The sequence below is a fragment of the Zonotrichia albicollis genome, chromosome 15 (assembly GCF_047830755.1).
Source record: "Zonotrichia albicollis isolate bZonAlb1 chromosome 15, bZonAlb1.hap1, whole genome shotgun sequence".
NCBI classification, from domain to species: Eukaryota; Metazoa; Chordata; class Aves; order Passeriformes; family Passerellidae; genus Zonotrichia; species Zonotrichia albicollis.
Genome location: NC_133833.1, coordinates 13,210,333 through 13,234,478, shown reverse-complemented (window position 1 = coordinate 13,234,478; position 24,146 = coordinate 13,210,333). Strand labels below are relative to the sequence as shown.

General features: G+C 39.9%; 1 protein-coding gene across 19 annotated transcripts in view; it reads right to left on the bottom strand.

The window, feature by feature from the left end:
• Positions 1-24,146, bottom strand: part of TENM2 (teneurin transmembrane protein 2) — a 1,510,370-nt gene that overhangs the window by 543,064 nt on the left and 943,160 nt on the right. For all 19 annotated transcript variants that reach the window (XM_074551980.1, XM_074551988.1, XM_074551987.1 and 16 more), the window contains one exon: positions 11,538-11,646. The gene's annotated coding sequence lies outside the window, so the exon portion shown is untranslated. The remainder of the gene's footprint in view (positions 1-11,537; positions 11,647-24,146) is intronic.

The following is a 24,146-nucleotide window of genomic DNA, read 5'->3' as shown; positions in this document are numbered from 1 at the left end:
ATATGATAAAAATAAACACATTCCTACCTATGTTTCTTCCTGACACAACTGGGAAAATATTTGTACTTGAGGTGAAGGAGTTAGACCTGCAATGTCTTTTCCAATTGTAGCATTGTGTATTTTTGTTTCCATGAGATGCAAAAGCTTAGCAATAAATTTCTGTTTAGTCAAATACATTTATTTTTACAGACCCCAAGTTATCTTTTAATTTATAACCAACTCCATACATATATGTGTATACATGTATGTACATACCTATACTTGTCTTATCTAATATCTACCTTTAAATTAAATGTATTTTACCTATATGTAATAAAAAGGGTAGATATGGAGTGTCTGACAATAAAAAAAGACACAAGACACTATCTACAGATTCTGATAGACAGCAAATCAAAATAATTCAAGCAACCAAATGCACTTTGTGGAAGTGGCTTATTTCACTGTGTAGGCTAAACGCATTTTGAGGAAGGATTACATTTTCTTTTGCAATTTATTTTATTGACAAAGCATATTTCATCAGATATTGCTTCGCATTTTGTAGACAAATGCATGTTGTCAAATTTCCTATTTCCTTTGGCGGATGAAAAGCATTTTTCCACAGATTCTACACTTCTCTAGAGAGCACAATGAATTCCACACAACAGCAGGTTGTATGAAAGTGTTTATATTACAAGTTTATTCAAAATAGTAATATTTTTAAGAGTATACCTGAAATATATAACAAAAAATGGTCTTGAGTGTTGACATGTGCCTGATTAGGGTCTGTCACCATAATTAATAATCACTACAGTAAAATTGAAAAATTAAAAATCAGTACCTAATTTTGGGTTCTGTGATTCTAATGTATGCCATCTTTTTACTGAAAATTTACCCTCAACTTCAGAGTAGCTATGAAGTCTTGGAGTGGTTGATGCCAAACATTTGAAGACAATTATTCTTCATTGTTTTCTTTCTGATATATTTTCTTTTTTTCCAGGAGTACAGTGTCACCACACTCTAAACAGTGTCAACAGAACCAACCTAAGGCAATTAATTCAGATTGTTCCTTAAAATGAGACTATGAACAAACAAACTAACCGAAACAATCCTCTCCCAGCCCCTGACAAACCACACATAAGACAGGCCTGTCAGGAATATTGATTCAACAAATTACCCTCACAAATCTCTCATGCACAAAACCCCTCAACAGATATTATGAATATTCAGTCCAGTTAAAGGGCATATTTAACCCCTATACTCTCACATATAATTCAAAATACTGATTTTACATGTCTCATTCTCAATAGCATTAAACTGAGTGGAACTCCTTCTTTCAATATCAAAGAAGTATTCTTCATGACAAGTCTATCTTTAAAAATAACTTGTGGACAGACATCACAAAGAGCTGCAGCATTATCAGCTATTTTACCTTAAGGAGCGATTTACCAGGAAGGTTAAAAAGGCCTCCATTTGCTTTGGGAGCATTTGAAGAGCTGTGTCCATGAAACCGTGCAGGCATTGAGACCACTTTCTTTTTAGCCAGTGTTATTTTTCTTCGTCCACTTGAATGATGAAAGAATTAGTAATTTTCTTCTAAATTCTCTCTTATTCAAGTAAGCAAATCTATGGCAGTATCAGACAACTTACATATGAAACAAACAGAGAGGACAAAACAAAATCTGCCATTTCCTCTAAAATACCCTGTAGGAATGATCCACATTTATTCAAAAAGACCACCAATACGTAAACAATGATTTTCCAAAACCCAGGAAACACCAAGACAACTGGTGCCAAGGGAAACATTTTAAATGGCTGGATGGTCAGCCAAGGAGACACCAGGGAAGGGAAATTTCTGCTTTTATCACAAACCAGCTTAGTCCTTTTCCACTGTGAAGTCCCCAGCTTCCAGGCACTGCTGCAGAACAGGGTGTCTTGCACAGAGCCACAGTGATGGCTATTACTGCCTCAAGTGGCAAAGGGCTGCCTCACTGCTTATCTGCAGCTATCAGCAAAGAACTTGCACCATCAGAATTTGCACCATTTGCTCCCCAGAAAAGGCCGCCTTTTCCAAGAATTCAGCTGGGAGAGAGCCAGCATGAACCCAAGGCTGGCATGGAAAGCATGACCAAACAGTGATACACCTGTTTGAATCTCACTTACAGAAGGTGACCCTGTCAGTAAGATATCATTTAGCTTCTCTTATTTCATAGTGCCAACATTTGTTTCACCTACAATAACTGAGTAAACTCAACAATGAGTAGAAATAACACCTAACTTATTTTAGCAGCCAGCACCAGGAAAGGACTGCCTACAGAGAAGCAGATACCCATTGCAGGCTCCTCCCAGCCTACACAACAAGGTTTTGTCCTTTTCCAACACTCTTTCCTGCAATAAATATTTCTGCCATTTTTGGAGCCCTGTCCCTGGCCACAGCTGACGAAAGCTTTCCCTTCTGAGGTCCTCCCACAAGACACCTTTACTCCTCACCTATACACAGAAGTTCCACTGGGGTGAACAGACAGCATTGCTCATCTTCCCTGACAGCCAGCCCTGCCCAGACCACGCTGCCCTGCTTCCTGCAGCACTGCCACCCCTGAGGAGCTGTGCCCACCTCCAGCCTACAGCAGACACCAAGACTCTGCACCTACTGAGCAACCAGAGATGGTTTCATATTTGTATTTTTGATGATTCTGCACATACAACTGGAATGCAGACGGTTCCAGCCCTGCTTTAGCAGAACCTAAGGGGCAGCAAGGCCTGCTCCCCTGAACTGAGGGCAGCAGCATTTGGGCACTGCCCACGTGTCTGATGTGCTGGCCAGGTGACAGGATTAGAGCCAGGCTTTGCTGCTCACTGCTCCTCCCAGCCCATCAGCTCTGCCATGGAGGAAGTTCTCTGAGCTCCTGGCCCTCACATGCTCCAGATGGTTCTTTGGTAAAGCTTTTCAAAACCACTTTTGCCACCAACATGTGGTTAAAGGAGTCCCAGTCAGAATTATTATTTTCAGGGTTGGAGGGAGACTAAGAAAAAGGAAAACATCAGGGAGAGTACAACTGTCATTAAAGGTTGTGGCACAACAGTAATCTTCTTCACCTGTTCCTTCTCTAAGTTTTGCTGGTTCTTTCTGAAGTAAATTTCTGAAGTAAATTCATGTCAAAGGCTTTGCTTTCTTTTTCCTGCTGTGGATGTGCATGGTGCAGGAGAATGTGCTTGTAAAAAAAGAACAGCCAATTTAGCCCCAGTTGAGATTAAGGTTTCCCAATTTCACCCATCTGAACAACTGGTTTTTCCCCTCAACACTGCTACTCAATCTCCATGAGATGAACTAAACCTATTAACATTATCAGGAGTGAAGGTTTGTTTTTTGCACTGGTTTTCAAGCACAAATGTGGGTCCATGCACATGCAATTATCTTAAATGACAATCACTCAGGACTAGGAGAGCAGCAAAAGTCCTTCTCTCCATACTTCAGAGGTGACTCTGTTTCTCTCGGCTGACAGAGACCAGTCCATATCCTGATTCTGCAGTCCTAACTCCTTTCTCTCTAAATCTCATCTACATGTGCCAGTTTCTTGTGAATTAAGAAGGCACTTGTGCCCATACAGATGAAAATCAGATTAAACCCTTTTGAAACCCAAGCAAAAGCTTAAAATTGTACACTAAAAGTCCAGAGAAAAACAGACAGTAATTTGAAAAAAAAATCACTGTGAAACAAAGTCCACATCTAGAATTAATAATACCATTTCATATCGTAAATTGACATACAAAAATATATATTTGTAAGGCCATGCATATTTAGTTCTTTGTCTTCAAGGCAAACTCTTCACTGACTTGCTTTGAAGTCATAAATTAATAAAACATTAGGTGCACATTGATACTATGTATCTCCTCAATAAACCAGAAATATTCAAGCTCACTCTTGTCTTTATCACACAACTGCACTATAAGAGCAGATAGATTTTAGCTCACCTAACCAGCACAGGTTAACTAGATAGCTATATTTCAATTAAAGAAAAAAGCCAATTGTTGCATGTCTTATTATCATCCTAAAACATCTTTGCAATAATTAATAGCTACCCAATTCATAGAAATTGCTTTCCTTATTTTTGAAGCAGCTACTTTCTTTGAATGTAATGACTAAGAGAAAAGAAACATCTGTTTCTGTTGCTAAGGAGATCGACAAAAAAAAAGAGATAAGAAAAATATTTAGAATACTTTTTAAAAAGAAAAATTTCTTCCCCTTGGGTTCAGCTACATGCTTTATAATCAGTGGCACAGCCAGCTATCACATAACAAAACACCAGTGTGTTTCTCTTTTTGCATTGTGACTGCTCAACTGCCAGATATTCTGCATATTTATTCAGGGACAACACAGCACAACAAATGAAGATGCCTAGACACATTCACCAGCATCTCTGTGTCTTGAGTAGCTGCAGATGCTCATTCTCAAAAGTGGGTATCTGCATAATAAGCTGGATTTCTGCTAAAGTGAGGGAAACTTCAACTGGCCGTGAAACGTGCCATGTGACAGTTATGACAAAGCTAATATTAAAAAATAAGAAGATGCAGTCTTGTAAAGCAAAAGAAAGAAAAAAAAAAATCTCTCTACCAGTAGGCAGATTGTTCACAAGGCTGTAATTAACCTGGTGTTGTACAAGCACAGAGCAGATTGCCAGGGGGTATAAAAAGCTGGGTCAGTGAGGATCTGCATGAAGCAAAGCTGCTTCTGCTGCACGTGCTCAAAAAGGAAGGTTAGACCCATCTGCAGTAAAATAAGTGGGCAGGTGCAAGGTAAAATCAAATAAAAATCCAGTTATATTGACTTTATAATTCTAAATTAATTTGATGAAACTCACCCTGAGGTACATTTTGGTTTTCTGTAGTAGATGATGTAAGACAGTAGTAACCATGCTCTTTTCCCATTTCAGGTGAAGGTGCCAACAATGTGAGATGCATTTATGTAAATGCAGACTTGTAGAAGTCCCAGTGACACCAAGAGTAAATAACAGCTTGAAGACAATTAGCAAACCACAACCTTCCCTGCACACAGCTTCAAGTTCAAAGGCAGAATAAGAGCAGAGAACACAAGCTGTTTGTGTTATGGGTCATTGTTGTAGTGTGTTGTAATGTCCTGTTTTAGACTTCCGGGTCCCGGATCCCTTCCCAGGTGTGCCTACATGCCTCTCCCTTCCCCCTTGCCCCCATGCTGAGTGAGTCCTGTCAATCAGGCTTAACATTCCAGCAAAGACGTCGTGTGGTTGGTCAAATTCAACGGATGCCCCTCAGGCCCAGAGGTCATTGGCCTGTCTAGGTGTCCCTCGCCCCTTGAGACCCCGCCCCCCCCACCTGGTTGGTGGCTCACCTGTCCCCTCCCCTCCCCACCCCCTGAGCTTAAAAGGCGAGTCCAGCCATGTGCTCGCGATTCTGTTGGAGTTCTTCCCAAGATTCAGACCTCTGTAACCATGGAATAAACCACTGCATATAACCCTCCGGCAGAATCCCTCCTTTTTTCTCTTCACCTTCACCTGAAGCCTCTTCCTAAGGTAAACAGAGTTCCTAACAAGCCTGGACTTGTTTAGTGCCCAGATGAAACCATCGGCAAGCTAAAGGTGTCTCTGGGGTGATCCACCACAGATGCCTCCTTTGGCTCAGCAGCGACGGTCAGACTGACCCAGGCACAATCTAACTGGTAATATTGGGATTCCTATTCCAATAGGTCATGTTGGCTCACAGACCCCATGGAATGGCACAGGGCTCTCCCAAGCCCCACTGCCACGTTCCTCAAGTCAAGGCTAGCACCCTTGGAGGGTCCCTGGAGTGCAAAGCTGAGTTACCCCTGCCCTGCTCACCTCTCTCCCTTCCTGCACTCAGCACCACCACCTCCAGAGTGACACCTGAGCTGTTCCTCAGGCTCACTGTCCCTCACTCGTGCCCCAGCTTCAGCACCAAGCACATGCAGCTCTCAGTACTCATGGGGTGATGCTTCCCATACAACAAAGTCAGGGAACACTGAATATCTTGATTCTCACTGTGATGGCAGTTTAGCTTTTATCTACTTCTGTTTTCTTTCTATGACACCTGATTTTTGAAGATCCTATCCAAGAAACAGGTTGCTCACTAGAAGTTAACTTGTGATTTAATTTCAGGCTGTTCACAATCAGACTGTCTTTTGTAACTGTATTTTTTATTTGAACCTGTTACTTCTAGAAACAAAAACAGTGCAATAAAAAGCAAAGGAAAAACCTGAAAGATAACATCTATTTACCAATATTCCCTTCTCATAAAGATTTCCTTTTTTTCTTTTTTGTTAAATACACAAAAATAAGCCGTTCATGAAGGCAAAGGCATCAGCCTGGTCTGGGATGAATGGAACTGAAATGCAGCTTTATCCACTCATTCCTCATATGTGTGCTCTATTCCACCAAAACCATTTATCAGACACCCACACAGTCACAGCACCTCAAACTCCAGTCACCAAGTAATTACAGACAGAGGGTTTCTTCCAGGACAGATGCTGACTGAGAACCTTTCCCTTTCTCAGGGAAATAGGATCTTTCACTAGGAAGCTATTTCACTCTGAAATAGTTCAGCCCAGGATTCATCATCAAACAGGAAGGGCCACATCATTCTCAAACACACAGAATTTCTTTTGAAACCCCACCAAGTTTCCAGGAAGACTTCAGAATCAGTTGCACAAAAATCTAGAATTGTCAGTGCTGAGATTTCAATACAAGAAGGAAGAAATAAAACCATAAATAAAGAGCAGATTACTGCACCACAGACAGGATTTTACATTTTCCTTCATGCTAGATACCCCTATTCAGTGCTTGTAGCAAGTTACACAGACTATTTTATAGAGAATAATCTGTCATGAGTTGTTACTGTTTTCTTTCGGCTCTCCGAGGATAGCCCCAGAATGCACAGAATGCACAGAATGCACATTTCTGGAGATTCTAGGCAAGACCTGTCCCCTTCAGTCTCACTTTAAGAAGCATTCAGATCCTAACATTATCCTAACATTTCCCTCAGGCTGCCTGAATACCTACAGCATTTTCCCCCACCCTTTCACCCACACTCCCAGACTCCCACAGAAGGCAAAAAATGAATTTCCTTTTCAAAACTATGACATATATTAAAACTTGCCCTTAGTTAGAAAAATCAAAGGTCAAAACTCAAATATTTTTCCCCCGCAGAGCCGTTTTCATACAGAGGTTCATATCCCACTCAAGTTTATGAAAAATAAATGAATTATACAATGTCCTTTTTCACACAAAATCTCATATCCCACTGAGGTATTGGAAGAATACATGAATTATACAATGTCATGGCACAGAATGCACATTATTGTTAATAAAACTTGTACCTGACTCAAAGAGAATTCTCATAAAATAGCAAATATTATCAGCATCTATTTATCAACTCTCAACTTTGTATGCTACATAGTAGTCAGTCAAAAAAAACCCCAAACAAAACAAACAACAGGACTTCAAACATCCAGTTATCTTTTCCAGTACATTCTTACTTGACCTTTAGTGATAATTTGGTATTTTCATATAGTTAGTTTTTCTCACTACATCCTTCTCAGTCTGAACACTCATATCTAGAGTCCACTAAAATCTTTTAAGATACAGTAATTTATTTTTTAATTATCCCAGGCTTCCTGTTCTGCTTGAATTATTCCCATCTTCCATACATCTGACTGAGGCCTGAATTTATCCAAAGTAATATTCAATTTCTCATCTGCTCATGCAGTACTTGAGAAATGGCAGTGCTTCATCTCCTTCATATCGAATGTTGGGTTTTAAAGAATGCTGCCAAATAAATTCCTCTCCCAACAAATATGTTTGCAGTGCTAAGGCCAATGTGTGGGCATATGTCCTGATTAATTTAAAACCACTTGTAGAATTGGTTAGCCCCATTAATATCTTACTGAACTTCAGAACAAAGACAAAAATGTAAAAACAATGGTATTTGGTGATATGGCATAATTTACAAAAGCATGGGCCACACCTTAATTCTACTTCTGTAATTATCACATTACAATGACCAATTTTAATTGCATAGATGCCCCTGCTCTTTCACCAGGCATAATTATTCCAGGTAATTCCAGGAGAGCATTCATTTTTATTGTATTTAATTAAAAATAAAATTAAAACAGTTTTCTGATACATTAATTCTTATCTGGGATACACACTTCAGGTATGGGGTGAGGAATGGGAGGCCAACACTGTAGCAATGCTGATTTATTGGTTAGTTTATAATTCAGAGTAATTTACTCTAACTAAGTTTGATGCTTACACAGGATGGTAACCTGCCTTTGCTGCCAAGAGTTACCCAGGAGAAAAATCAATAGCAGAGGTTGCATTGGTTTTGTGGCTCCATTTGTGAGTGCTAATACTTATCAAGCCCTGATTGTGAGTTGCCTAAGAAATAAAAGATACAAATACTTAAGAACACATCATTTGTTAACTTCTGTTCCCTTTCAAAATCATTGCAAACTAATAAACCCAACATGGTAGGGGCATCCAAGTCTGACAGTAAAAAAAGGGCTTCTTCAGCAATTTGCTCAAGCAGTTTTGACTATTTATACCAATGGGAGTTTGCAGAAGGTTTTCAAACCATATAGAATATGCTCTTTTTTTTCAGAGTGGCAGCACTAAAAATGCCAAAAAATTTGCATCCTCCAGACCTGGAACTAAGAGGAGCACAGAAGTTGGCAGTGATGAAGAGGCTGTTTTCTTCCAACTCCCTCAAAAGACACAAATTTCTTGTCAAGATGCATAAAGCTAAGAAACTGAGTCCTCCCTTGAGGATAAGTCCAGAAGGGTTTTGTACAAGAAGTTAAACTTTTTCCTCTAAGGTATTTACTTTCTAAAAGCTTTGATCCACCATGATGGGATGATAGCAGCCTTTGTTGAAAAGAAATCAAATTTAAAAAAGAAAAAAAGAACCTAACAAATATGCTGAAATATTGATGTTACGGCCTTGGCCTCTGAAGAACACAGAGGATGCTGGAGAAGGGCACAGTGGAGGGAAATGAGCCTCAACAGTGGTTTGGGAGCTGACAGTGAGTTTTTGACAGATGCATAAAGAACATAAGGCAGAAACAGGCAGTGCTGAAGGGCTGGGCAAGCCATAGAAAAAGGGAATTAACTGGGAAGTAACCAGCACTTCCTCATCACACCAGGAAATGCACAGGAACACAAGTTTAGGAGTGAAATAAAGAACAGACAGCACCTACAGCAGGCTGAAAACAAGCGATGCCACCAGCACCTGGGACAGAGCCCAGGGCCAATTCCCAACCCAAACCTGCAGCTAAGGAACACTCCCACTACAGACAGAACATCTCCCAGAACCCTGAAGGCCCAGAATGAAACCCCAAATCAGCTGCTGCACCGTGCTCACGGGATCTGGAGGTGCTCATCTTCTTCCCCTGTCCTGGGGCTCTGTGAGGAGCCCTCTCTCAGAGGGAGGAACTGCTGGACATCCTCTAAAGGAAATGAGGATTCATTTCACTGACAGGGAAGGAGAGCTCTGCTCCTCACACACAGCACTGAGCTCCTCGTCCCCCGAGCCTCTGTCTCGAGTCAAATCAAACCCAAAGCAAACTCCCCCCGTAAATTCATATGATGAGAGCAAGAAGAAAAGTTTTCTTCAGTGCCTGAAAATCCTTCCTGGCCTCAGTATTTTCCAGAGCAATGAAAATAAGTAATGCACAGGATCTAGCCACCATTTTGACAGTTTAAGCAGGCATATTGTCAGCCTCAATTACTGCAGGGAATTATCAATTTGGTTTTATGTTCAGCTTTGTTACTGACTTACTGTCTGACCCTGGGAGATCATTTGGTGTTATTTTAAAAAACAGACAGCAAAAAACAAACAAACCAAGACTACAGCAGGGGATTTTGAGATTGAGTTATCAGGTGCTTTGAAATTCTCACCAAGGACCTACTTCTGCAACCTTTCCCTGACAAACTGCTGTTGAGATACAGAGCAAAAGTGAGAGCTCCTGGAACCAGTATCTTTTATCACTTAATGCTTGTTCTCCTGGAATTTGCTGTGGGAAGTACTGGTTAATCTGTTCTTTATCTACTTAAAGATGGGCTATGAAGATCCCTTAAATACAGGAACATAGACACAGAGCATATACAAATAACTTACACATAGCCCAGATAGATATATCTATAATAGTCAACACAGATTTCAGGAATCCCCTATTTCATATTTTTAACCACACAGAACTGGTAGAAAATTGTCATGAAACTTAGAAAATATGGAGCGATTGTGGTGGTTTTAAAATTTATTTTTAATATTTTACAAGTCTTTCTCATTATGAAGGACTCCTTATACTAAAGTATCTCGTTTTTCTCATTTTAATTTTCTTACACAACATAAATTTTGAAAATTTAAAGATCAGACCCTTGGAGTAATTTACTTTATAAGTATGGAGCATGGATCTTAATTGCCTAAAAACTGAAAAAGTACAGCCCTGGAGTCAGAAATTAACCTTCCAGTAGAAAATATGTAATGACAACCAAATGACCCATTGCAAACAATGCAGAAGAATGTGTTGATTTTTTTTCAGCGTGAATTAAAGAATTTCCTCGGAACTTGGTGCCTGCCATATCTAAATCTCACTGTTTTGCCATGCTTTTCAAGACAAGTGAAACAATTTTAAATGTTATATTAAACCAACTCCAAATGAGAGATTTAGAAAAGGCACAATCTGGAAGGAGCTTCCCATGAAATACTGCCACGGAATTAAATTACTCAAGTAAGAATTCTCAGGTGTCTCACTGAAAATTATTCTCAGTAAAATTAAAATCCATAAGAGAGGGCAGATTTTTTTTTTTTTTTTGGAACATAAGTAAGGTTTGGTTTTGGTTTTTTCCTGATGGGAATCCATCAACCAAAGGTTATGTTCCCTTTACTCTTGAGTGACTCTTAAGCAGGACAGCCCCTTTCCAGTGCTGGACACACTGGGCTAAGTGTGGTATTTATATAATTACCTGAATTCCCAGAGCATGTGTACAACAGTAATTAAATTGTAGGGTGTCTTGTGAGCATTCTGACCAGCAGTTAGAGACACCATCAAAGAACAGATAATGGGAAGGTTTCTTCTCTTTCTCTGTTCTCTGCATGGCATATGTTGTCTATACACAGATATAGAACTGTATGCAGCCAGTCACACAGACTGAATAATTTTTTTCTGTTCAGAATCTGAACAAAAAGCTCATTCCAGTGAAGTAAAAAATATTTTGATGCCAGGAGCAATAAATTCCTAACACCCTCATTTGATTCTGAATTTGTCAGCATGACCAATGCCCCCAAATGAACATGCAGGTAGACAGGAAAAAGGCAGATTTCTTTTAGTGGGGCCTTCTGAAGTAATTCACTTGGGCTGGAAAAGACTGAAGTAGATTCTTTAAAGCAAAATGCTGAGAAAAATTGCTTTCCTCTACAAAACCACTTTCCTGCAGAGATCTTCCCAGGCACTTTTGAAGCATAGATGGAACCACTTTGGCCAACAATATACAAACACATCTGTGAGTACTCACTGAGCAGGCAGGCGGCAGCGCTCAGTCTGGCAGTCCTTAGGGTCGTGTCTTTAGCTCATCAGGTGAGAGGGAATTCTTACTGTGGTGGGCAGTGAAAACCAAGCTGGATCTGTCAGAAAGAAATAAGAATAACTTTCAGAAAAAAAAAAAAAAAAATCTGTAAAATCCTAACAATAACCAAAGGCTTTAACATTAAATTTCATTTAATGCCATTTATCTATTACAGTTTTTAACCACCAAAAGGATCACAGTCTAACCACACCAGATGTAAGAAATAAACCTTCTACATTCCACTTTTCATATGCCTCCTATTTTCCCTCCTCCCTGTCCCAAATGCAGACACTCAAGCACAGACATTGCTTAGTAATTTAATTTTTACACTGCCAAACTAGTAAATAAGAAAGAACCACATCTTCTCTACTCAGTTCAAAAGAACAAAAAAACACGAACTTAAGCAGCATTTCTCAAAACTTTAGCATTGTGACACTTTCCACTGGGCATTTTTAATACAAAAAAGTTTAATTTAAAATAGCCTTAGATGTCACCACTTCACAGACCACTTGCTGCTTTCTCTGTCAATTTATTATTTTCTTTCCCAGTATGCAATACCTTCTGATACCTGTTGATTCCCACATTTTGTTCAGAATTTCTATTACCCACAAAAGTATTTTTGGAAAAACAATTATTACCTAATATGTGCATTGCCTCAGCAATTTCCACCTGCTCAATGAAAGGACCCAGGCAGAGCCAAAGCCAGATGTAAGATGACTTTGAAAGACACATATGTGTCACCTTGCATTATGAAACTGAGCAATAGGAAATAAGGGTGATGAAGTGATTGGTTATTCTGCCAAAGAAATTCAAATAATTGATGGCAGCCCACTCAAAAATACACAAAATCCTCACAGGCTGAGGGGGGAACAGGCATGTTAACCATCAATATTGGAGCCAACTGTTTCATCCTAAGTAAGTACAAAAGCCTATAAAGACAAGCTAATGCTTTCCACTGTTATGCATGAAACTTTTAAGCTACTTTCTTTTAACAGTGAGAGCATTTAACACTGCCTTAGCCATGTCTTTCACTGAATTTAAATTAATGGTACTTATTTTTGGTTAAAAAAGAAGCCTGATGTACTAGCACTGCTTAACTGCTGAGGTTTATCTCCCTGGAAATGAATAGGAATAATTGTATTTCAGGCCAACAGCTTTCCATAAAGCATCAATTTTTATTTTTTTTTTTAATAAGACAAAGAATTGGATACACATTGTACATTAGTATCATGTAAAATCTTTATGGCCAGAATCCTGGCATAAGATTTTCTAAGAATATGAATAAAGGTGAAAAAAAAAACCCAAAAAAACCCAGTGCTTCTAATGAGCAAATGTGAAAGCTGAAATGCAGATAACCTCACTAATTAGGGTTTGGGATGCAGTCGTTACTTTCATAATCTCCTTATTTTCACTATTATGCTTACTTTCTTTTGTGCAATCCTATCAACCTATGCTTAAGTGGAAATTAGACTTCTAATACCTCCCTCCTGCTTTGGTAATTCTGTGCCATTTACAGTATTTGCTAATAACTGTTAATTCATTCGTACCTTCCCCTGCTTGTTTATCACTATTTCAGGAGCTGCTGCATTTGGAACAGCAAGATCCATAAGAACAGTGTTGGGTTACAGAGACACAGACACTGATGGGCTACCAAGAAAAAGAATAATTAATATGTGAGAGCTAAAATAATAATATATGAGGCTGCTGTGCTGCTGGAGTGACCTCCTCCCATGGTCATGAGGAAAAGTCAAGATCACGCAAAAATTACTTTAAAGTCAGGCTGAAGTAAGTACACAGCTTTTCAAAGTCACAGGAGATGTAAAAACATATGACACTGTAAAAAAGTGCAGTAGAGCTACAATTTCAGCACTCAATTTTTCCTTTGTCCTCTTTATACGTGGAAGGTCCAAAGACAGATGAAACTTGCTAGCTGTAACAGAATTAAAAAAGAAATAAACAAAGCCTAAACAAGCTAAACAAAAAAAAACCCCATCACAAATCCATGTAGAAAATTAGTTAACAAAAATCAAAACAGGTTTCATGTTTCATTACAGAGTTGTCAATAAAGTACTTGTTACCAAGAAGGACTAAAAATACAGTCTGACAAGTTCTAATATTTTTTTGCCTTGCAGTAGCTTTCTGTAAGAGAGCAGGGAAGAAGTGTTTGTAAACATCGACCAATATTTACAAACAAGCCAAACCAAGCAAGAAAAGCAGCAAAGCCAAAGGGAATTAAGTTGCTCCTTTCAGACACTTCAGAATAATACCAGACTCTTTAAAAATAATTTTAGCAGGTACTACATAAGCAGCATAAAAATGGAGAGCACTTTCTCAGAAGAGAAGTCACAGTGCAGCAGAGTTTGCCCATTTCCATAATGCCATAATCCACACCATGAGCACTGAAAACTCCAGGGCTGCCCATCTGCACCAATGCCACCCTCAGGTCCCTGCTGTCACCCACATCCCAGCCATCCCAGCAGTGCTAGGAGCCACAGCAGCAGTAAGGAGAGGGTTAAATAAATGGAAGGCAGAGTTGCAAATTACTTGGAGTGCCACTGGAAGAACTGATATAAAAACCCATAAATTTACTATGTGCTGCAAGATCTGGTCCTTTAGAGTAATCTGCCAGGATTGCTGAGATGCTATCTACGAGCAGTCAGACACTTAAAAACTTTGAGAGAGGATTTGGCACACTTGATGCTGTTGCATGTCTTGCCCTTGGTAATGATTAATTAATGAGTCGTGTTTCTTAGATGAAGGTTATAGATTACACACACAGTAATGATAGAAATGAAATATCACAGCTGCAAGCATCTAAAAGCCAGGGAACAGCAAAATTTACATAACACAGACAATTTGTCCTGGTTGGTACATACTCCATGTTTTATTAGTAGTATTTTTAATTTTAATTTCTTTTTTTTCTCTTAGTCAATAGATCATTTAGCACAAGGTACTCAGAGCTTCACTAAATCAATTTCCTGCTCATTTCTGACACTGCTGGCCCCAGGCCAGGCAGCCTCCCTGACTCACCCTGCTGCTGCTCAGCACCAACCCCTCCATGCTCACCGCTCCCCAGAGGACACTGCCCTGCTTTAATTGGCTGAGATTTGGCACAAGAAGATGGAAGAAGTGTCTGTGAACAGCACGTGCCCATTTTCCTTGCATTTGGCATTACACAGCACTTTGCACGCTGCAGGACAGGTCTGGGTGCCTTCAGCTGTAAGCTCAGAGCGATAAGCATTTTTACACAACCTGTAAATAAGGGACAAGTGCACATTTACTGGCCATGCCAATGCAGAAATCTGTAATCTGTCACCATGCAGGTAGCTGTGAGACACAGCAATGTCAGTTCCCCTCTCTCCCGCAGGCTGCAGCCACAGGAACACAACAGCAGCAGCCACCAGCTTTGTGTTCACTCCCTCCTTACACCCAGCTGTGCAACACCTGGCTCCTCTGAGCCAGCACCCATGATGGGAACCTGTGAGCCTGACTGGCCACCTCACCAAACCAGTGCTGTTTGTTTTGTGTCCTCCTGCCACAGCTTCAGTCAGCACCAATTCCCCACTCTGGTTTGGTGCATTGCTGCCCTGTGAGGCAGTGCCAGCACACGGGGCAGCTGAGGGGACACACAGCAATGTCCTCATCAAGGGCTGACAGCTGATGGCACAGCTGGAGTGTAAGAGAACACAAACCAGGTGCATTATATTGTATCCCCCCCCTCCTGATGGACTTCATTTCAGCAGGAGGAAAACCCAAACCAAACCCACAGCACTGATCTCACAAACACCACCCCATGTGGCTTCCCAAGATTGATTTCTTCTGAGACTGCACCTGATCAAAGCACTGCACCAATGGTGCTGAAGAAAAGATACCATCATGCAACTTCACCCAAAGGCCAGGACAAATTCAAATGAAACATCTGTGTTTTGGCTATGAAGTCCTTGACTTTTCTCACTGCTCCCTCCCCACACACCCCTCTTTTTCTTTGGCAGCTTGAATAATTGCCTTGCAATGTAGCCAGTGTTCCAATAAAGACAGAGACAAGCTTGCAGAGAGATGACTTGGAAGAAAAACTGGTGCACAGCATTCAAATACCAAATCTGGTACTTTCATATCAGCTCACTTTGTATGCACACTGCATACCTTATATTCCATGTATAGAGTTATCATCCTACAGAAACTTATTTAAACTAATCATTTATAAAATTCTGAATGCACCAAATCAGGGAATGTCTAGAATTTCTATTCAGTTGACATTTAATACAAATGCCAATTACTTAAAGTGATATTGATCATAACACAGCACCCTTGACAAATAGGAGTAAAACTTTCAAACTATGTTTTTCCTCATCTTGACATCAATACATATAATGGAAATTGAGTTTATGAGCTGTAGGCCAAACTTGAAAGAAAAAAAATATTTTGTCTTCCTATTATTCAGCAAAAGATATAAGAGAATGTGGCAGATTAGTAAATGGAAATTAACTGAATTCTGGGTAATGAAAAATAATAATAATAAAGCTTTTAACCGCCATGAAATTGTAAACATAAGTTTTTTCAATATATTACAGCTTTGGAACAAAAAAAAAGATTAAATTACAAAAAGGAAGCCACTATCAATTTCTTTAGTGTGCATCATAACAGACATATTTCTAAATGTCTACCTTAAAATCAGCATCATTTTTTCTAATGAATATAGTAATAGTTGAAGACAACACTTTATATTTTCGAGAGAAATTCTGAATAAGGTCAGGAAGAATGGGAATGACAGCAACAGGAAAAAAAATCATGGCAAACATCTAATAGCATTGCTTTCAAGAGGCAGAGAGAAAAAAATCAGCTGAATCACAGCAGAACAAAAAACCCAATACACCACAGAAGTAACTTTGTAACATCTTCAGAGACACAGCAACCTTAATCCAAATAAAAAGAAAAGCAGTCAAACCAAAAAATACACCAGTCTGACATGTCTACTGAAATATGCATCCTAGGACCAGGAAAGAATGCAGAAGCTGAAGGAAGCACCATGGTCATCCAAACATGAAGAAGACCATGATTTCACACAGAAATTAAAGATAATGCGATGGAATAACAGTAAAAGTTGGTGTTTAACAAGCAGCAGCTGTAGGAAGAAGCCATTGCACGAATAAATCAGGACAGCAGACAGTAACAAAACAAAACTGTGCTCAGTGAGAAACTGCATCCTTCACCACCACTGCTGGGTGCTTCACCCATGGCTTATATGTGGTTACAAACCAGAGCTTTGGACAGATCACAGCCCCTGGATAACAAACCTCAGACTCCATCCTGTTCAAGGCTATCAGGAGTTCCTAAAACTGCAAGAGGAAGAACCTGAAAGGAAAAGGCACAAAGAACTCTAGAGGAGAAATGACTAAAATAAATATTTTCCTATGTATTTATATATATATATATATCTGAAAAGAATTTTTTTTTCCAGAACAGGTATAATGTCTATTTAACACCTACAAATAATACCTCTTGTTTACTAACAAACAAAGGAGTGGAAAAGCATCATGTAAACATCCATCAATAATTTGGAAAGTAAAGAAAAGGCCCACAAGGAAGAATTCATTCATTTCTCAAGAGGAAAACAAAAACGTTGGAAGGAGGATGTCTGAGTGAGATGCATGAGGGCACTGGGCAGGAGAGCAGCACAGAACATCCTGGGCTGTGCCCACCACAGCTGGTCATGGCTGGGACACAGTGAGGCCCCAGGCCACTCACTCTTGATACTGAGTTTTGGTTTAGATTTTCTTTTTAAGTAGCTCAGCTAACCAAAACATTAATCAATGTCTCAGCAGAGTACAGATCACAGCATAAACTTCAGCAATTACCGATTCAAAGAAATGATAGAAACAAACAGCCAAGTAGATAATAAACAGAAGAAATTAATCAGGAGCTCCACTTGTAAGCGTGAAAATAAATATAACTGTATTTACTTTACTCTGAGAGTTTCCAATAAAGAAGGATAAAATAAAACAGAAAATAATAAAACTTACAGTGGAAGTGCCAGAGTATAATGAACTTCCAGAACTACTGCAAAGCCGCAAAGATGAGCATCATGGTAACCAGAACCAAACAGCAGGAGACAGTCACTTGGGGTGAAAATGGGAACATCAGGAGAGGGAACAGACAAGGGAGATGATCTCATTAGGCCAAACACAGCTCGCCAGAGGACGGCAGGAACTGGGGCTACCAGAAAGTGAAGGGAGCAACAGCAGAGCAGGGACAAGAGCTGACCTATCAGTCCTTTAGTGCTGCTGGGAGCACCACCCGAGGTGGGTCTGCAGCCTTGAATCACAAAACATTCTGAAAATCAAGTCCTGCTCTTCCCTTCCTTACATTGCACCAGACACCATGGTGGAAGCACCTGAGGCAGCTTCAAGCATTGGGAACCATTCTCCAGGCGGGATAAAGGGAACTCAGCCCCATCTCCAAACACCACTGAAGTACAAGTGTAATTGGGGCTGGAGATAAGCAAAGCTTAACATTTCACTAAATTAAGAACTATTCCAACAGTATTTTATGAAAAATCAATAGTAACTGCAATTCCAACCACAGACTGTGGATAAGTATTATTATTTACAGGCTTACTGAGATGAGTAGTATATTGTCTCTTTAAAAGGGATGAATAAAGTTACATCAGCAGAGTCTCTCATTCAGAGACATAACTGTGTCTATGTATAAACACACATTCCTTTCTATAGATGAAGGGCAGCTAAACTGATTTTCTGCAGAAATGTCCATTTGAAGGCATGGGAAAGGTGCCTCTGGCTTTATGCAGCCTTGCACAGGAGTGTATTCTTCAAACTGTCCAGAGCAGCACAACTCCACCACGGTGGGTCAGCCCTTTATGTTAATGGTCCAAGTCTCAGTGTGCTTTGATTAGATCAGAAGAGGAGCAGCAATACACCAGCCCCACCTTCCCCTGCCCTGTCTGGGCGCCTTCAGGAAGGAGTGTGCCCCCTGGCAGCACCTCCCACCCCAGAGAGCACTGAAAACAGCAAACAGTGCACTGAATTTACTTCCCTTTGACCACATGCCACCATCAGAGGCAAGGACACCACAGAGAAAGCCACAAGGCACGTTATCTGACCTTCCTGACTCTATTCATACAAAAACCAGGAGACATAAACAGAACTAGCAGTAGTCTGGTTCAAAATTCTTCTTTTTTCCATTTTTCTCCCCTCCTTAAAAGAGACAGCTCTTTACACAGCAAATGCACATTTGTTAGGGCGTGCTGGGGAGGCCACAAGTTTACAAGGATTTAAGCAATGGCAAGAAAGCTCCTCTCAGAGCCCCACTGAGGCTTCCCAAGCAGCCAAGGCCACATCCAGCTCCAAAAGTCCCCAGACCAAAAGGGCTGCAAGCCTGGGAAAGCCTAAGTGGCATTTCAATTATGACTGCCTCTTGTCCTGTCCCCAGGCATCCACTTAGGGCCATCGATCCGAGCCAGGGCTGCCCATCTCGTATTCCCAGTCCCTCCTGGCATGTCTCTAACACCAGACAGAGACAGACACAATGATTTGGCTGATAACTAACACCTCATTTTGATAATGCCTTCTGCACTGGCAAATGAAGACAAGAAGCGATATTTTCACCTTTCCCCAAGCTGTTAATCCAACCCCAGAATATTGTCAGTACTTCAAGCACTATGTATTGCCTGATTTATTTAGGCCCATAAGATAGTGTGATTCAAAGACACAGAATCAAGCCACAGCACTGAAAAAGAGGCATTACAAGATATTAAACTCCTTCAGTAAACAGCAAATTTAAAAAGGAAACAAAACCAAAAAAAACAAACATACCAACAAAAAAACCCCTCAATAAAAAGCCATGCAAAGTTCACAGTTACTATTTACCCTTTCAGATTTTGAGTAGATCCCCTTCCTTCAGACACTGTTTTAGAAAGTGTCACAAACACTACACATTATCAAGAACTGTCTCACCTGTGAATGTGCTCTGTGCCTCATCAGGATTAGTCACCCATTACAGCAGCAGCTGCAAGAGCAGCACAGCCCCTCGGTGCTGATGCATTGCTGCTAATGAGCATCACCTGCACTCTGCACTCCCCTGCATGGGGAGGAAGTCAGGAAAACTAGAAGGAATTTTTCATTCCTCTATATTTATCCATATTTGAAATATCAAAATATGGTCTGAAACTGCCTTGATTCACCCTTGTGTAACTCATGTTCTAACATAACTGCTGTAATGAAGTTTTCCCATCTTTTAAGTGTAGCTCTAATAAAACAGTGTAAGAACACACGGTTGGTTAATTCCTGACACAAAATAAAAGGCCAACTGCATGGCAAGCCAGAGCTGTCATCTGAAATTAGGGCATATGACAACCCTAATGTGATCTGAAATTCAGATTTCTATTAGGCCTCATTAAGCAGTTTAGAGAAATTCTTCCTTATTTTTATTGGGTCTTTTTACCGAATTACTTTTACAGAATGATGTACATAAATACATAAAGCTTTTTAAAATCATAAAATATTTTAGTATTAAGTTTTTTTTTCAAGTCCTATCACCTCTGAGCTATGCAAGAGAAAAGGTAAGAACTTTCATTGTTAATTAAAAATTAAAACCCCTCAAAATTATGATTAAAAAATCTGGTCTACGTATTGGCTATTCCTTCTAAAATGATCTCAAAGTAAGCAGTACCCAATATTCAGAGAATTAAGCAGCACTTTGTCTGTTGTCTTTTAGATAAGGGTTATTTATCCTAAGACTAAACTAACATACTTTTATAAATTGTAGTTTAAAGATATATTTACTTAGTCTACGTAAGTTCTGTTTATTATTTTCCTCAACTCTTACAAAACCTGTTAACTCCTCAGCTTAGGGCCTTGATACAGCACAGCAATAAAATGTGCCATGTGGAAATGCTTATGGCTTATCAACAGTCCCTCAGTTACAGAAATAATTACATTTATTCATTAATCCCTGAAGAACCACATGTACCTTCTTTGCTGGCATCCAACTACTGACTGTAGTTTATTTGTCTGCAAAACATTTGTTTTCAGTACATTTATACAGTAACTGTTGCAATCTAAAAGTTTTTTTTTATTTAAAAAATATTTCTCAAGACGCTTTTGTTTGGTTGTTTTGTCTGTCTCGGGGTTTTTTTGGCTGGTAAGTTGCTTGGTTTGTTTTTTGAATAAGGCTTTGGGAAAGTAACACAAAGAAAAAATTTGATATCCACCAGGAGATTTGGTGTAATTCTTCTGCTCCCAGCCATCTCTATCTCTCTGCACTGAGCAAACAGGACAATTTTAAAACCTGCAGGTGTTTTCATTAAACACATATTGATAAAAAAATACTGTGCATGTTTTCATTTTTTCAAAACAGAAAAGACTCAATGCACTAAACGAGCTTAAGAGTATTGGTATTTGAATACTGACTACTGGGTAGCACTGAAGTGAGCATAAATACACTCAGATAGGATTTTCAAGCATTAAAAGCTAAGACAGTGAATCTATACACAGCCACCGAATGAAGCAGAGCTTAAAAGTACACCAATTGCTCCTGGCTTTGCTAACCTAATAATGGTAAGAATGGCTTCCCTTTACAATGAAAAATCTTCAATGCCCATACAAACAAGGACAGCTCAACTTCTAGGTAATAAACCCCTGGAAAATGTAATTAGTATCTAAATTTCAATGTACAGAATTTCAAATGAAGTCCAATATTTTGAAAAATACTTGGTTTAGAAAAGAATACTGTGAGTTGCACCTAGATGTTCAGAAATCCAAACGTTTCTGATGAAAAAAAGACAAAAAACCAGATGAAATGCAAGACTCTACAAACAGAGTGGCTGACCATTTGTAATATGAAAAAAAAAAAAAATAAAAATTCCAGCATGGTGCCTTATGTACCAAAATCACACAGTCCTGCAGGGAGGGTGCACCTGCACAGAGCTCACAGACAGGACAAGGAGCAGTGGGCACAAACAGCACCCAAACACTGCTGTCCAGCACTGGGCCTGGTCACTCAGAGAGGCTCTGGTGTCTCATCCGTGGAGTTTCCCCAAACCCAACTGGATGTGTCCTGAGCAACCTCTGGTGGGCCCTGCTTGGGCAGGGAGCCAGACTGAAACTCCAGAGGGGGTTCTGCAAGCACAAGGAACTGGCAGGACTCCAGAAGTTCTTTCCAGCTGAAATTTTCAGCATTCATCTCCCACTTTTGTTTCTGGTATGCCTTAAAGCCAATCATTTCATGCTGGCCTCAAGCGCAAGAGCTGCAAGATATTAAGTTGCATATATGCCCTTAAAAAATAGTAAGGGGCTAAACTCTCCTTTCCTGATCTGTGCTTGCCTTCTATCCAGTTAACATCACTGGGAACCACTGCACTTGATTTGCAAAATAAGAGAGAAAGACAGAAAAGAGCAGCAATTTAACAAAAACAAAATTAGTCTCCCAAAGACCAATCACCAGAACAAGGAGTAGGGAACAAAAACTCTTAAAATCTGCTGGTCCATTTCTATGAAACTGAACAGAGGGCAATCACCTTGAAGATATTAAATTGCCCTGAGTGCTGGAAAAATCTGTCAGGTAGTAAAACAAGAGATTTGAATTATCCTCCCCTCTGAGATATCTGAGGCTCCCTGAGCAGCTCCCACCCAGCACCCCAGGCATGGTGACAGGGCAGGAGGAACCCTAGGAAGGTTTACAGGATACAGGGAAACAGGAACTGGCATTACTGCAGGGCGAAAAGGACAAAGGGAAGATCCCATGAAAGATACCAGTAAATATGAGCCAAGATAAACTAGTAAAGCCTTCTGGTGGGAGGCTTGCTGAGGGGATCGGGGATAAAGGACAGAAACCTGCAGGCAGTGAAGCTTCATTAGTTCCACTAATCACAGAACAATTTGTTTTAGGAAAGTATTTTGGTTTGTTTGTGGTTTGCCTTACAAGGATGAACAAGTGTCTCAATATACTCTGCATGTGGAGTAACAGAGGAACAGCCAATACCAAGAGTGCTCTGTTCAGGCTCGATTTATAAATGGAAAAGTGATTCTGCATTCAACAGGAAGGATAAAAACGGTATCCTGCTGTTCACAGTGGGAGACAGAATTTAAATATCCTGTAATATAATTTGGTACATCACCACATGTCAGGCTTGACTATCCTCATTTACACCAGTAAGCTCTTACACAAGAACAAATCTTTTCAATCCAAGGCAGTAACTTCTGATTTACACCGGGACAAATGAAAGAGCACAAGGTGCTTCTTATCATAATAAAATTTGTCATCTCCTGTTAAATGCATTATTGGCAGATATAATCATCTGTTAGTATTGTATTACAAGATAACAATATCGGCACTGGATTGGAAGTGGAAATAGATTGTGATTTGTTGTTAAGTAACTCTCACCATCATCCACAAAAATCAGTTAGTAGGTTGTAGTTTTCTCTAATTTCAGTTGCTTTTTAATTAAAAGAGTAAATCAAATCCCAACTAAAAAGAAATTAGAAGCTTTACATTGGGGAAAAAAAGCTTTTCAAGGATGGTTTTAACACCCACCATTACATTCAATTTCAGATGATGGAAGGTCAACAACAAAGGTGTCATTTCTTTCAGCAGTCACACCTTAAACTAAATGGGGAACATTTTTCCCCTCTAGCTTCCAAATTCTTCCACTTTACAAGAGCGTTAGGGCATGGATAGCTTGTAGAGGACAGTGCCAACAAAGGACAACCACGACAGAAACACCCCTTGCCTAAATGGCTCCTATTAACATTTAAAAGAAAAAAAGAAATCCCATTTTTAACCCAAGGCATCCCTAAGCACGTTCCCGTGCCCAGGCTGAAGTGCCCTCTGCCGGCCCCATGCTCAGACTGGAACAGGAAAATTCAGCACATTTGGCACCCAGACCCCTCCAAAGACACCGAATTTAATCACTGAGGGCTGTTCTCCTTTTTACCTCAACAGAATAATCTGCATAAGGGAAAGTTATAAAAGGGGGTTTAAACTTCACAGCTAGAATTGAAGGTTGTCGCTATAGGACACGAAATAAAACAACGTGGACACACAGCTCTCCAAGGCAAAAAAGAGAGAGTTTAATTTCTCACTCTAGCATTTATAGATTTCCAAAAGTGACAGTGGATCGGAGGGTGACAGTGCCACCTCTCCAATGACACTGGACAAGTCAACAGTCCATCAAATTTCTGCTCCTCCATAAAAGAATGCAAAACAATAAGTTATTTACTGAAAGTGTGTGAGAAAGTTCATTACAAGAAAATGAACATCAGAAGGCTTAGAAAATCTTCAAAAAAACAGGGTGACAGAAGGTCTCTTGGCTTGGCTCAGATGCTCTGATTATATGGGTGGGAGACAGCAGATGAATGAACAAGAGGATGACCAAACAGATGAACTGAAGAACACCAAGAAAGCAGGTAGTTGCAATGATAAAGTAGATTAAATGTATAGGAACAGAGTGCAGGGGAGATTCAGCAAGGAGATTTGAGAAGAGAGAGCATGCAAAAATCCATCCACCAAATAAATAAGCCATTTTCACTTTGGCTGAATCAGATT